The following is a 17087-nucleotide window of genomic DNA, read 5'->3' on the forward strand; positions in this document are numbered from 1 at the left end:
GTCACTATCTATCTTTGCACACAGATATTCGGAGCAGAATTAGTACAACAGCATGCTTTGACTTTTGAGTGATATGCATCTGCTCCTAAGGACAGGTGTAGACCACTTCCCAAACCTAGAATCTAGAATTCCTCAGTGTAACAAGTCTGGTTGAATAAACTTCAAATCAGCTTTATAAACGTATGTTTTTTCTATTTAGTATGTAAAAGTCTACAGATGCCTCAAAACATTTCATTCATGCCTAAATTGGCAGGAATTTTCTCCTTCCTTTTGGCAAATATTCTTCTCACTGGGGTTTGTACAGAACTAATGCCAAACTTACTTACTGTGGTTAGCTTGTGTTTGTGAAACAAGCTTATCATCCACAATGAACACATGGCTTTTAGACATAGGAATTAATCAGTGCTGGAGAGACAGGCTCCTGGCTTAGATTCTGGGCTGCCTGCTTGCATAAGCCTACTTTGGGGATCTATTACACAAAGCAGAATCTAGGGCTGCAGCACACAGAATCCCACGCACAGTTCTCTGTCAGCCTTAAACTTTGCAGAAAATGTCTGTTTGGGGGGAAGATAGTGAAAAACATGGATGGATAGATAAAATTAGGCTAGTAATATGGCTACTCCACAGGGTTGATATGAAAAGCAAATAGAAAATTATATGTGAAAACACTTTAGTAACGTATGTCCTGCCTTATTTAAAAAGGAATTGGAGGAGTTTATAGTGACACATACAATATGGCAGTATATCATAAATTTGAAATAGATGAGGAAGAAAGCACAGAGCCATGTAAGGTAATGAAGAATGAATCTAATATAAGCTCCAAGTCCTTGCTATTGGTTTTCAACAAGATCGGATTTAATCATTTTATCTGTTAACGCACAGAAGCTTATATGATCAACACTGCGGTGCACAATATCCATATGATTAAATTGCTTAAGAGAAGCACAGTTATTTCCTAGATTATGGTAGTAAGAATTTTCTTCTCTGGGTCTTCCAAAATAGAACACTCTTGGCTACAGTGAACAACACACCCTCCTTAACAACTTCGAACATTTTCATAGCCTGACTGTGCCACATTGTGACACATCCAAGCCATTCTGCAAGGGCCAATGGTGCACACAAGTTTTGCAGGTCTGTGCTGGTTTGTTTCCATCCAGACTGGAAATGCCAGGAGAAAATGAATTTATTGCTGTTAAAACAGTTTGTATCTTGCAAAGCAGCATGTAAATGCAAGGTATAATAATATTCAGTGTCATTATAACTTTGCAAACCAGGTGGTGAATTTGAGACTCAATGCAATAAGCAATAAATCTACAATATTGTTAACAAGGAAGGCTATAGTATATCTTATTTTCCTTTTGTTTCTCTTTTGCTGGGAAAAAATTTTCCTCCCAGATAGGCATGACTCTTCCACAGAAGTATCCAAACTAGGACAGCAATCACTCATTTACAAACAAGCTCTAAGTTAACGACCCAAAACTTCTGGATTTCTTGCCTATCAGGGACAGACAGTTTCTCACAGGAAGAAGAGATAATTTATTTGTGCAACAAAAGCAGGAAGTGGAAAATCTAAAATATTGAATACTTTAGAATGCTATCTGTGTATTTGAATGTAGGTATGTGTGATATTTCAGAAAACACTGGTAATACAAACCAAATATAGATTTTGTGCTGTAATGACCTCTGCCACCAGGGATCCTTGTTACAAATTTTGGTGAGAATAGTCTCTGTCACATTGACATTAATGCAAGATACATCTATTTAACTTGCATGTCTTCTCTCTCTAAAGATAATGCCCATTTTACTCTTACATTTACTAGGATCAGAAGGGAAGGGTTTCATATATTTATTTTTTTGCTTTTAGTTTTTCTTAATTTAAGATGACTTTTTCTTGGTTACTGAATAGGAAGAGGCAAAAAGAAATGTTTCTTATGTATTTACTAAATATTTTAAAGCCTTTACTATGAACCAGGCACTAGGTCTAAAACACAATTCCCATCATCATGGAAAATAATAATAGCAAAAATAGTGAAATCATTTTGAGCCATTTAATCACCCAAGCACTGTGCTAAGTTCTTTATATGCATTACCTCATTTTAGCATCATGGAAAGCCTATGAACAGTCACTGTTATCATTTCCATTTAACAGATGAGAACATGATGCACAGAGAGGTTAACTAACTTCTCAAAAGTCACAGAGCTAGTGAGCTCCAAAAATGACTATACAGTTTTATTTTGACTCTGAAGTTTAAGCTTTTAACTATGATGATATAGAGGCATATGAGTTCTCAGTAGAAATTCAGAAATAGAAAGACCAAGTGGTAGGATATGAAGAAACTTGGGGGCTATGGCATTTTGAGAGAGGACAATTCCAGTATCATAAAAATACTTTGTGGAGAAGATTTAAGCTGAGTCCCAAAGAACATTTAAGATTAAATCTGGTGAAAGAGTAGTGGGGAAAGAGGGCAGGGTATTCCAGATAAAGCAAACGGCATATCTCTGCCATGGCTATGAACTAGATCTAAATTTAGGATAAGATACAGTGGAGAAAGCAGTAATGTAAAAAAAGAAATAAGCTAAACAATCACTGTCTGTAAAGAAAAACAATGCATTCTCAAGGCAATCATTGAAAACAAAACACAAGTCCATTAGTGAGAAAAATAAGATGACATTTGATTATACTGAGATCTAGAGATATAAATTGTATTTAATTCTTCTTCTCCTCTATGATGTATATTATACATTTATCCATTCCCGATAGAGCTTAAAGTGCCTTGAAGGACTTTCTTACCTCCAACAGCTTATCCTTCTGCTTTATTTAGTAGTCTTATCCACTGACACTTGAAATATTGTTCTAATTAAATTGTTGGCACTTTAGGGGTGCTGTGAAATTTCTCCTCGTAAAGGGCCCTCTTGTCTCTCTCATTACGAAACCAGGAAAAAGTTTAGGGACTCATCAAGTTTCAAATCTTTTTAAAGCCTCTAGCAATTCATACTGTAATCTTTCCCATGAATGACTGTCAGATATGGGGTTAGAAATCATCATGGTAGACCTAAAGGTTAGCTTTTTCAGCATTTTATGCTTTTCAAATTTTCCATAAGATGATAAATGCTGAAGGATCAGTAAGCTCAACAGCTTGGACACCCACTGCTGCCACACAGGCGTGTGAAATGCCTCCATCTGACTCAGAATTAGAGATGTAAAATTGTCATCTAGCTCAGGATTAGAGCTTGGCATTAAATGTATTTATAATTTGTGTTAGCAGAAACTGTGGGCTTGGAAAATCATTGCTGGAAAACTGTAATTCTTCAAAGAAATTCCAACAAGCAAAAAGCGTTCTGGTCAGAATATGTAAATATGGAGGAAAGAGTCCATCTGCTGAATATCTTCAAATTTTCTATATATAACAACAGCTATTTTAGTCAAAAGTCAACAATACCTTCCATCCTTATTTACGTATGGAAATAATCCTGTGGTTTTATCTCTTTCTACTTTCCACTGCTGAATCTCCATCCTTACTTTTCCTCTAATCAGTTGTCTAGCTTGTGTATTGACACTTACCACATATTCATTTATTCATTTAAGAAATATTTGTGATATGCCTATTTTAAAAGAGACAAACTGCTAGAAAAGTGAGTTATAATTTTGACCAAAATATATGGTTCAAGCAAACTGAAGGGCACTGTGAAGCCCCTGCACTGGGACAGATACTAGTATATTCAAGAATATGAAAGGAATCCCATGCCTTTGTTGCTTCATGAAGATGGTAAAGACTGACATGAAATAAGGCTGGTGAAGAGGCAGAGCCAGACTGCAACAGCTAGATTTCTGTGTGGCTCTCCCCACCTGCCACACCTATAACTAGTGAGACAAAATACTACTAGTTAATCAAGATAGAAACTTTAATAGAAATTATTAAGCTAAAAAATGAGGTGTCCTCCAATTCCTGGTTGTTTTATACATGGCTTTCTAATCAATTACATTTCAGACTTTGATTTATATTTAGGATTAATTTGTGTAGTTTTGGAAACAAATACAGTTAGCTCTGAAATGTAATATACTGGGAGAGATGGCTCTTTCTGTCATAGTGAGAAAGATCAATTGTCACCAGGGTTTTGAATTCGATATTTGAAAAACGATATATGATGTTTATTTTTCTCTTTTGGCAGTTGGATTTTTATTTGGCCAAATAAGGTCATTTCAAATAAAACAACCAGAAACTACTTCTGTCATTTCATAAAATGAAGGAACATTTTATGACAAAAATTAAGAAAAGTATTTCAGAATATTTAAGTTAGATAAATTTAATTTTATGGCAAATTAATTAAATGTCCTTATTTGTCTCATTTCCCTTCAAACCCAGGATATCTTCTCCATTGACCAAGGGGCCAGCATTTAGTAGCCATTAATATACATGGTATTCCATAAGGATTCAGGCAACAAACTTATGAGATACATGTCCTAAATTCTGACATATAACTCTCAGTATAAAGAGTTCACATAAAATTCTAATAGTGAGTCAGTTTCTGAAGTAGACTTATCACATTCTCTGAGAATTGGAAGAGGACTGGTTCACTGGGCATTGTGATGGGGCACCAAGTAGCCTTTAGGAGGAAACAAATTGGGAAGTTAGCATGAAAAATGCCACTTAATAAGGATGTGCTTCAAGAACATCAGAAACAAAACTAGGTGCTTTGTCACTGTTTGCAGATGACATGATACTATACATAGAGAATCCTAAAGATGCTACCAGAAAACTACTAGAGCTAATCAATGAATTTGGTAAAGTAGCAGGATACAAAATTAATGCACAGAAATCTCTGGCATTCCTATATACTAATGATGAAAAATCTGAAAGTGAAATCAAGAAAACACTCCCATTTACCATTGCAACAAAAAGAATAAAATATCTAGGAATAAACCTACCTAAGGAGACAAAAGACCTGTATGCAGAAAATTATAAGACACTGATGAAAGAAATTAAAGATGATACAAATTGATGGAGAGATATACCATGTTCTTGGATTGGAAGAATCAACATTGTGAAAATGACTCTACTACCCAAAGCAATCTACAGATTCAATGCAATCCCTATCAAACTACCACTGACATTTTTCACAGAACTAGAACAAAAAATTTCACAATTTGTATGGAAACACAAAAGACCCCGAATAGCCAAAGCAATCTTGAGAACGAAAAACGGAGCTGGAGGAATCAGGCTCCCTGACTTCAGACTATACTACAAACCTACAGTAATCAAGACAGTATGGTACTGGCACAAAAACAGAAAGATAGATCAATGGAACAGGATAGAAAGCCCAGAGATAAACCCACGCACATATGGACACCTTATCTTTGATAAAGGTGGCAGGAATGTACAGTGGAGAAAGGACAGTCTCTTCAATAAGTGGTGCTGGGAAAACTGTACAGGTACATGTAAAAGTATGAGATTAGATCACTCCCTAACACCATACACAAAAATAAGCTCAAAATGGGTTAAAGACCTAAATGTAAGGCCAGAAACTATCAAACTCTTTGAGGAAAACATAGGCAGAACACTCTATGACATAAATCACAGCAAGATCCTTTTTGACCCACCTCCTAGAGAAATGGAAATAAAAACAAAAATGAACAAATGGGACATAATGAAACTTCAAAGCTTTTGCACAGCAAAAGAAACCATAAACAAGACCAAAAGACAACCCTCAGAATGGGAGAAAATATTTGCAAATGAAGCAACTGACAAAGGATTAATCTCCAAAATTTACAAGCAGCTCATGCAGCTCAATAACAAAAAAACAAACAACCCAATTCAAAAATGGGCAGAAAACCTAAACAGACATTTCTCCAAAAAAGATATACACACTGCCAACAAACACATGAAAGAATGCTCAACATCACTAATCATTAGAGAAATGCAAATCAAAACTACAACAAGATATCATCTCACACAGGTCAGAATGGCCATCATCAAAAAATCTAGAAACAATAAATGCTGGAGAGTGTGTGGAGAGAAGGGAACACTCTTGCACTGCTGGTGGGAATGTGAATTGGTTCAGCCACGATGGAGAACAGTATGGAGGTTCCTTAAAAAACTACAAATAGAACTACCATATGATCCAGCAATCCCACTACTGGGCATATACCCTGAGAAAACCAAAATTCAAAAAGAGTCATGTACCAAAATGTTCATTGCAGCTCTATTACAATAGCCCAGAGATGGAAACAGCCTACGTGCCCATCATCGGATGAATGGATAAAGAAGATGTGGCACATATACACAATGGAATGTTACTCAGCCATAAAAAGAAACGAAATTGAGCTATTTGTAATGAGGTGGATAGACCTAGAGTCTGTCATACAGAGTGAAGTAAGTCAGAAAGAAAAAGACAAATACCGTATACTAACACATATATATGGAATTTAAGAAAAAAAAATGTCATAAAGAACCTAGGTGTAAGACAGGAATAAAGATACAGACCTCCTGGAGAACGGACTTGAGGATATGTGGAGGGGGAAGGGTGAGCTGTGACAGGGCGGGAGAGAGGCATGGACATATATACACTAACAAACATAAGGTAGATAGCTGGTGGGAAGCGGCCGCATGGCACAGGGAGATCAGCTCGGTGCTTTGTGACCAACTAGAGGGGTGGGATAGGGAGGGTGGGAGGGAGGGAGATGCAAGAGGGAAGAGATATGGGAACATATGTATATGTATAACTGGTTCACTTTGCTATAAAGCAGAAACTAACACACCATTGTAAAGTAATTATACCCCAATAAAGATGTTAAAAAAAATGTAAAACACCAAAAAAAAAACCCACAAAAAAACTAGGTGCTTGCTGTAAAATGCATGGAATTAAGCAGATAACAGGAATCCTAAGACCTGGTGGGACTCGTGAAGAGTAGTTGGTTCATAAGAATGTAATACTAAGATCAAGAGCAAAGATTTAGCAGAAAAGGTCCTACGTGGCTTATACAAGGAAGCTTGCATAGCTCTCAGCTGGAGACTTGTCCAGAATTTTCTCTATGTTTGTGTTTAATTGCTGTAGCCTAGTACTATGTGGTTGGAACCACCCATACTGTGACTCTGACATTTAACTGTCTTCGTTATTATGGTGTCTTTCTTCTTGAAGGGAGGTATCCATAGTAGAAGAGCATGTCTTCTGACCTAATGGAGAAGTTGACAAAAGGTATGGCTCTTATGACTTTTATGAGGTTAGACTGATTGGAAATATATTTTATATATATATATATATATATATATATATATATATATATATATATATACACATACATACATATATTTAATATAATTTCTCAGGTTTCTTATACTCAAAGCTCCTTGACTTTGCAGAAGAAGTGAGGCCTTGAACATCAGTGCAGTCAATTGTTCCTCTTCTCTGTAGACCAAAAATTTTCTCCTCCTGATTTTCTCTGTTCTCTCCCTCTTAAAATCCAATTATTTAGTTATCTTAGCTTGAGCCCATAAGTATTTTCTTCTCTCCCATTTTTCTTTTCTTTGTCTTATTGTTCCATTCCAGTGGATAATTTTACATCTAAAATTTATAAATATAATATTGAATTATAAAAATCTGCCATAATATTTTTATTTTTCTAAAGTTTTTAAAAATAAATTCTGTAATTTTTTACAACAGTATCTTTTATTTCATGGATCCAAGGTTTTTTTTTTTTTTTTGGTCTCTGAGAATCTGTGATCATCCACTTAATCTAATTTGGAACTAGTTTTCCTAGAATTCCCTTTCCTCTCTTCTCCTTGGTTAGAGTTGCCAGCTCACCAAGTGCAGCTCACAAATGTCCCTGATCTGTTGACTACTCTTGGCAGCCAGGCCGTAGACTCTCTAATTTCTGCCAGATCTCTTTCTTCAAACTCTCTAAGTCCTGGGCTAGGACTGTTCAGTTCATGGCAAAAAGTACCAGCTTTTCTGCAGGGGATAGGTCATTGAGTCTGGAGGTGATTAGTCAGGTTACACTTTTCCCTCATGGGTCCTAGTTTGCCCTTGCTGTCTTCTGCTTCTCATTCAGCTTTTCTTCCCAATTGCTAGCCCTTCTGACCTACAGGACTTCAGCACCACCAGAGATGCAGAGGCAACAGCCTTCCAGAGACACCTTCACCTGCTCTTGTAATTCTATAAGAACTAATCACTATAACAAAGGGCTATTCTACATCACTAGTTGAAGTTCTGCTGCCCTGCATGAACTCTGTGTCCTTGTGGAAGATGGAAAGGAAAAATAAAAAAGATCTAAGACTGGCAACTGACCAGAGAAACTGAAAGCTATTTTTTACTCAAATATAAATAGCAAATATTGATTTAACTGAGGGGTCTGTTAACTATATTTTGAAGACAGGAAACAGGCTTCTAAATTCTCATTTTTCATATTAGGATATTAAGAGATAATATCTAAACCTGAAAAATAGGAATATATTGGTATAAATGTTGAATATAATTGGTAAGTTGGTAAAAATGACCATAAAACAAAGGAAAAGGGAAAGATTTGCCCATATACACAAAGCAAAGGCAGTGAAAAAGTATATAGGACAATTTAAAACCTACTTGGTGTCTATAGGACATCACAGAAGATAAATATGTGGTTCTCTGTATAATTTGGATTGTTGAAGTATAATTTGGCTTACACAAGCTTGGAAGAAAACCAGTTAGCACACCAAAAAAAAAAAAAAAGAAAGAAAGAAAAATCAAATGAAATTGATATGATAGTACAAGAAGGGGAATTAATGAACCTAATTTAGTCATGAACATGGATAGGATCATGAGGCCATTCAGGTACTAGTGAAAATTAAAGGGGAGTCAATATAAGGTCTAATGGAAAAAAGGAGAGCTTTTTGTTTTTGCTGCTGTTGTTTTTAGTAAAGATGGAACTGCAAGCATGCAAAAGTGATTATTTCTAGCATGCTCCAGTCTGTCGTTTCCCTAGCTCAGTTCCTTGGGTGTTTAAATAAATCAGTGTAGGCATATTTGTGTTACTTTGCCTCTTCTATTTCTCCACCAACTAATATCTACGTAGAAGCTGGTTTTCTAATTAGGAGTCACTGATGTTCACTATCTTGGCAAGTCCTGACAGGGTTCCAGTGATTGTAGCAGTCTTAAATGGACTGCTTTCCCTAGTCCTCATGTACACAAAAGAAGCCTGAGACCCCCCACCCCCACTCCAGTAGGGAATGTTTTTATAAATACACAAAGAAACAACTAAAAGAATTGAAAGTAGTTAACTGTGGAGAAGAGGATCTGGGTAGGTGGGGCAGGAATGGAGTAGGGGAATGCTCTTTTTTTGTTATGAGACTCCTAAAACTGTATATTTGATTATGCACAGATAGTGCTTTAGTAAAAATAAAAATGGAATTCAAAGGATAATAAAAAATATAAAAATACAAAATAAACATGCCAACAAATAGTAGGTACATATCTTAAACATATCTTAACATTCTGAGAGAAAGCTACTTTCAATCTAGATTTCTATACCTAATCAAACGACTAATCAAGTGTGAGGACAGAATAAAGATATTTTAAAACACTTAGGTATTTATAAAATGATCTTCCCATCAATCTTTCCTTAGAAAGATATTGGAGGATGCATTTACCAAACCAGAAGAGGCAGAGAAATGGGGTGCAGGAAAGAATGAATTCAATTCACTCATTGGATTCAGCCAAAGATGGCTGAAGATGGCAGCTATACAACGGACCTAGAGAAAAACCAGTCTAGATAGAATGGGAAAATAATTGTGACTATTGACAAAATGCAGACCATAGATGCTTTAAATTAAACACTGGAGAAACTTACCCGTAAATTTCCAGCAACAGTACACATGGCATAATAAAAGCCTAGACCTGCCCTGGAGAAGTTTGGTACCATTAAACAGCATCTACATTATTGATCAGCCCCAGAAATGTCATTTGGAAAGCAAAACAAATTTACCTGGCTGTCTGCCCATGCTGTATCTACACAATGAAACATTTTTATGGGCCATTAAAAAGAATGAGGTATGTCTATATTTACTGATACGAAATAATAACCTTGATAAACTAGGAATAACAACAATAATAAACAGACCTGGGAAAACCTAATTTGGTTGTAACTTGATTGGCTATTACCTATTGGCTTCCAGCCAGCCCACATGTGGGTGGACTAAAGTCTTTATCTTGGGAAGAGAGATGTGAGAAGAGAGTAAGGACTGGTAGAAAAATGACTGGCAACTCCAATTTGGGAAGCAGAAGGCAGGTACCTATGGCACCTAACTTTGCTTGGCCAAACCTCACTGACCAGTTTGGCAAAACAGGAGCCAAAGAGATTGCCAGAATTCCTGCCACTTTACTGAATACTTTAACCAGCAACAGTGGCAAGGGTTTAAATTGGATATTTAAGTGGAAACAGAAAATGGCCACCAGGGCAAGGGCAATTTCAACTGAGACCAAGAAAGATTAAGCCCTTGAAGACTCCCTGAAGGCTTTTTATTAACCCCACTATTAAGGCAATCCTGAATCTTACTGGATTGAATTTTGTATTCTACTCACCATGCTGAGGGTTTTCATATATTTTTAAATGAAAAATCAAGATGCCAAACGTTATATATAGCATGCTATAATTTGTGTTATAAAGAGAATATTTGTATTCTCTCTCTGACTCACACACACACACACACACACACACACACACACACACACACAGACACACGTCCAGGTACATATATGTTCCCAGCTCTTTGGGGGAGGATAAGAAACTAACAGCACGTAGAACTGAAGAACAAAGCCGGGAAGGAGACTTACATATATTGCATACATTTTAGTCCTGTGTGAATTTTAATTACTTACCAATTACTTATAATACTTGTTAAATACAATTTACTTTAAAAAGGAAAAAAAAAACAAAAGGACAAGTTATGCAGCTCATCCAAAATGAAAATAAATAAGGAAACACAAGCTTTAAATGATACATTAAACAAGATGGATTTAATTGATATTTATGGGATATTCCATCCAAAAACAACAGAATACACTTTCTTCTCAAGTGCTCATGGAACATACTCTAGGATAGATCATATCTTGTGTCACAAATCAAGCCTTGGTAAATTTAAGAAAATTGAAATCATATCAAATGTCTTTTCTGACCACAACGCTATGAGACTAGATATCAATTACAGGAAAAAAATCTGTAAAAATTACAAACACATGGAGGCTAAACAATACACTACTTAATAACCAGAGATCACTGAAGAAATCAAAGAAGAAATCAAAAAATACCTAGAAACAAATGACAATGAAAACACAATGACCCAAAACCTATGGGATGCAGCAAAACCAGTTCTAAGAGGGAAGTTTATAGCAATACAATCCTACCTTAAGAAACAAGAAACATCTCAAATAAACAACCTAACCTTACACCTAAAGCAATTAGAGAAAGAAGAACAAAAAAACCCCAAAGTTAGCAGAAGGAAAGAAATTTTAAAGATCAGATCAGAAATAAATGAAAAAGAAATGAAGGAAACAACAGCAAAGATCAATAAAACTAAAAGCTGGTTCTTTGAGAAGATAAACAAAATTGATAAACCATTAGGCAAACTCATCAAGAAAAAAGGGAGAAGACTCAAATCAATAGAATTAGAATGAAAAAGGAGAAGTAACAACTGACACTGCAGAAATACAAAGGATCATGAGAGATTACTACAAGCAATTCTATGCCAATAAAATGGACAACCTGGAAGAAATGGATGAATTCTTAGAAATGCACAACCTTCCGAGACTGAACCAGGAAGAAATAGAAAATATGAACAGACCAATCACAAGCTCTGAAATTGAAACTGTGATTAAAAGTCTTCCAACAAACAAAAGCCCAGGACCAGATGGCTTCACAGGTGAATTCTATCAAACATTTAGAGAAGAGCTAACACCTATCCTCAAACTCTTCTAAAATATAGTAGAGGGAGGAACACTCCCAAACTCATTCTATGAGGCCACCATCACCCTGATACCGAAACCAGGCAAAGATGTCACAGAGAAAGAAAACTACAGGCCAATATCACTGATGAACATAGATGCAAAAATCCTCAACAAAATACTAGCAAACAGAATCCAGCAGAAGATTAAAAGGATCGTACACCATGATCAAGTGGGTTTTATCCCAGGAATGCAAGAATTCTTCAATATATGCAAATCAATCAATGTAATACACCGCATTAACAAATCGAAGGAAAAAAAACATATGATCGGGCTTCCTTGGTGGCGCAGTGATTGAGAGTCCACCTGCCGATGCAGGGGACCTGGGTTCGTGCCCTGGTCTGGGAAGATCCCACATGCCGCGGAGCGGCTGGGCCCGTGAGCCATGGCCGCTGAGCCTGTGCGTCCAGAGCCTGTGCTCCGCAATGGGAGAGGCCACAACAGTGAGAGACCCGCGTACCGCAAAAAAAAACTAAAAATAGAACTACCATATGACCCAGCAATCCCACTACTGGACATATACCCTGAGAAAACCATAATTCAGAAAGAGGCATGTACCAAAATGTTCATTGCAGCTCTATTTACAATAGTCAGGGCATGGAAGCAACCTAAGTGTCCATCAACAGATGAATGGATAAAGAAGATGTGGCATATATATACAATGGAATATTACTCAGCCATAAAAAGAAATGAAATTGAGTTATTTGTAGTGAGGTGGATGGACCTAGAGTCTGTCATACAGAGTGAAGTAAGTCAGAAAGAGAAAAACAAATACTGTATGCTAACATATATGGAATCTAAAAAAGAAAACAAAGTCATAAAGAACCTGGGGCAAGAGAGGAATAAAGACGCAGACCTACTAAAGAATGGACTTGAGGATACAGGGAGGGGGAAGGGTAAGCTGGGACAAAGTGAGAGAGTGGCATGGACATATATACACTACCAAACTTAAAATAGCTAGTGGGAAGCAGCCGCATAGCATAGGGAGATCAGCTCGGTGCTTTGTGACTACCTAGAGGGGTGGGATAGGGAGGGTGGGAGGGAGGGAGATGCAAGAAGGAAGAGATATGGGGACATATGTATATGTATAACTGATTCACTTTATTATAAAGCAGAAACTAACACACCATTGTAAAGCAATTATACTCTAACAAAGATGTTTAAAAAAAAGAAAAAAGGGCAAGTCATGATACTACAGAATGTATTAAAAGAGTCAGTATAAAGAGGGGGTGGAGGAAAGTTGATTCTGGATGACTGTAGACTGCTACAAAAAAGTAGGATTTCAGAATAATGACTAGATAAAGAAGTCTGCAGGAGTTGAAGGGGATGAAGCCAAGAGGAAATTCTTACCACAAGAATGAAAACATTATGAATAGTGAAATTTTCATTATTTATATATTTGGGATTTAAAATATTATGAATAGTGAAATTTGCATAATATATATTTGGGATTTTTTAAAATAACAACTGAAATCAACCTACCTAGGGAAAATACAGATTTCACAGTATAATTCAGGATAAAGAAAACAAACTTTTACTTGGATTAAAAAAAAAAGCTTTTCTTGATTTGGTAGAGAAATTATTTTCTTCAATCCTACCGTATTTCTATAGTGAGCCTGCTTTTCAACTTTATAAGATTCATTTTTTTAATCATATTTCTTCCTGCATTCCACTCATGGAACTCACCTCATAACACAATCTTCAGGTGACAGCTCTGTCCTATATTCATTGATTAAGTAGAACTTAGTAGGAAAAATAATGGCTCTCATCTTGAACCCCAACTGTATCTCCACTCATCTTCTCTGTGCCCCAGCTAAACTCTCAAGCCTTCCTAAAGAATCCACAAAGAACTCAAGTGGCTTCCTTTGATGACCCCCATCAGACTGCTCAAGTGCATCCTTACGCATCTGCCCTCTTTGCTAGCTGCCAATATATGAAAACAGAACTCACTCTTCCCAGACTTTCCTTCCCCTCTTTCTTCTTTTCCTTATGTATCTGCTTTTGCCTTTGTTGATTGACAACAGCCTAACATTCTCTTCCATATATGTAAGTAAATTATTAGCATGCATATAACTAACTCAATATCTGTGAGCTGTCCTTTGACAGTTTATTTCTGGGGTTTCTAGTGAAGCGTTATTGACCTGATTTCTAACATTGTAGCCAGTAACATTGTGTACCCTAAGATCTAAATTGTGCCCCTTAAGGGGCCCAGTTTCTCTTGGCTTCTCTGGTAAGTCTCATGTGCAGTGACTCAATACTTCAGATCTACTGTGCTAAGTAAATGTCTTGGTATAGTTTGTTTCTGGTTGTTAACTTTGATTATTCGTTTCCATTGTTGACAAAAGTAATGTGGTCTTTGACCCTACAGTCTGACCAACTGGAGATTTCTGTCAGGTGGCAGATGACATTCTGATACTGTGGACATTTGGAAACCGGAGTGAGAAGTCATTAGTATTTTGTCCTTCCATTCATAAGTAAAATCTACGTTTGTTTTTGTTGTTTATACCAATATGGATGGCGTCCTCTAATTTAAAAAAAAAAATTTCCTCCCCAAACTCAAGCCTTTTTTAATGTGTCTGCATTACGGCCACAATAGTTGTCAATATCCATAAATGTGGAAGTTCAACATCAAAGATTATATTTCTTTTAGGAACTTTTGATTTTGGTAAAGTGTTATAAATGGAGGCTTAGAATGGAAATGAAAGATAACCTCTGAAATAAAAAGAAATCAGCTTTCTTTGATTGGCTAGAAGTCTTTAAATAATGAAATAATTCCAAATTAAGGTCCCTTCAGACATCTTTTAATAAGGCTATATGAAGAACATAAAAATTCATGTCACTGGAAATTAGTCAATTAAGTTGAAAAATTAGGACTTTTAATAGCCATATAAATAACAATTTTAACTGCCTTTATTAAGGTATAATTGACATATAAGAAACTGCACATATTTAAAGTTTACAGCTTAATGTCTTGACAGTGAATATATCCATCACCCCCAAAAGTTTCCTCATGCCACTTTTATTAAATTCAGACTGGAGTGAAGTGGGGTCATTTACAGCGGCAATCCCACTACTGACCAGCCTGGGAGTTTTAACATGCTGTGTTTCTGACCTGGGCCAGTATACCCCTCCTTAGGCAACCTGGTCCCCCCACCACCACATTTCAGGGAGGTACCATGTTGATGGCAAAGTTAGTGTGGCACCCAGTGGGCATAGAGCACTCAAAAAAGCCAGAATTCCTGGGCTCTATCAGTCCTCCTGACCCAGACACCTAAGGCCAACCACGACAGTCCTTGGCAGAAGATCTTGTATATTGTAACTGCCATCATAATCAGACAGAACATCAAGAACTTTAGAATACAATGTCAGTCAAAGATTTCTTAAGCTTTCTATGATGGGTACCTTTGTCATCTTTCTGAAATACTAATTTTCTCGGTTGTTTGCTCTCCTTTTCTAATCGTTCCAAGATTCTCTGTACTTCTTAAAGTTCTTCCTGAATTTGATCAATTTTCTCTTCGTCTGGCACCTTGCGCTTCTGCCGAGCATAGCTCATGCTATATTGGCCAGAGGCTCTGCACACTTCCTCTTCATGTTCTTGAATTTGCTGTTGTTAGAGAATGAGCTCACCAAACAGACCCTTTTTACAATGCTTGTCATTTTCAAATCCATGATCTGTTGCTCTAAATGCCATTTTTCCAGGTGAAACTGTGGTGATAAAGTCCTTCAAGAATCTAGACTTTCAACAATCTTGTCAAAGCTGGATGCCAGCTTTGCAAGGTCCTCTATTAGGAAGAGCTTTTCTGATTTTCTCTAGCAATATAACCATCAATCTTCTACACAATATCAGGTTCAATCCATTTATAGTCACTAAGGTCACAGATCATATATTTCCACTGATCAAAAGTCTTTGGGGCTGTATGGCCACTCCCAGCAGCAGATGTTAGTATGAGACATGGAAGTTTTAAATACCTTGTAGCTAATCTTCCTGGCCAAAAATTCCCACGGGCCTAGTATCCATATTTAATTGGAAAAGGTTTCAGTTGGAGACCAGAAGTGCTGAAATGATATCCTGAATTGGGGTCTTTGAAGTTTTTAAGATATGATGATGTGGATGGTAAATACTTCATGAAAGCTGATGCAGTTTTTTTTAGTGCGAAGCCTCCTTTTATTCCAGAGCTATGTTTCTCCACGTATTGGCAGACCTCACAGGCCAGGGCAGTCCTGCATAGTCACCACATCCCACATCCCGCCGGCCAGCGGTTCACACAGGCTCCAAGAGGGCCGCACGGGAGCCCGGTGTCTGCCCTAGTCTGGCTCCTGCTCCAGGAGTGACCCAGGAAGAGGCCCTCGGCCACCAAGGCACAGGGCAACCACGTGGCCAAACCATTGGTGCAGGGACTTCCGCAGGGCCCTGCCTGGCACCTGTATTTAGTCCATCAGGCAAACAACCCCCTCACCCTTCCCAGGGGTCTGCACAAAGGGCCTGAGGAGAACTAACACGAGCGCCTAGAGCCTGTCCTCATGGCACTTTTTAATCCCTTCCTCCCATACCTCCTGTCCCTCCCCCACTGCTGCCCCGCTCTGGCAGCCACTGATCTGTTTTCTGTCCTTGTCTATTAAATTGCATTTTCTAGATTTTATATAAACCGGAACAGTTTATTTTTGTCAAGCTTCTTTCACTCTTCATAATTATCTTAACATTCATCCATCATGTCATGTATATCAGTAGTTCATTTTTATTGCTGGGTATATTCCACTGAATGGATGGACATATAGTTTGTTTATGCATTCATGTGTTGATGAATATGTGTGTTGTTTCCAGTATTATCTGGTTCAAATAAAGCTGCTAAGAACATTCATTTTCAAATCTTTCTGTATGGATGTATATTTTTATTTAATTTGTCCAAAGTGGTTGTGCCAGCTTATATTCCAAAAGCAGTGTGTGAGAGTTCTGGGTTCTCTTATTTCCATATTTGGCCAACAAATTCTCTTTTTAGCCAACATTTGGTATGATCAGTTTTTAATCTTAGGTGTTTTTATTTGTAACATTTCCATTTAATGTTCCTTTATATCTTCTATTTCTTTGCTGAGACATTCTTTTCTTAAAAATTTGTTTC

The 17087-nt window shown here is 37.0% G+C and overlaps 1 protein-coding gene across 12 annotated transcripts in view; it reads left to right on the forward strand.

The window, feature by feature from the left end:
- The window catches only part of CHRM2 (cholinergic receptor muscarinic 2), an 800456-nt gene that overhangs the window by 727637 nt on the left and 55732 nt on the right, over nucleotides 1-17087 (forward strand). The window contains exon 10 of one of the 12 annotated variants that reach the window (XR_013829698.1): nucleotides 7138-7194. The exons of the other annotated variants lie outside the window; for them this stretch is intronic. The gene's annotated coding sequence lies outside the window, so the exon portion shown is untranslated. The remainder of the gene's footprint in view (nucleotides 1-7137; nucleotides 7195-17087) is intronic. 12 annotated transcript variants of the gene reach the window in all.

This window comes from Stenella coeruleoalba (assembly GCF_951394435.1).
Source record: "Stenella coeruleoalba genome assembly, chromosome: 9".
In the NCBI taxonomy this organism is placed as follows: Eukaryota; Metazoa; Chordata; class Mammalia; order Artiodactyla; family Delphinidae; genus Stenella; species Stenella coeruleoalba.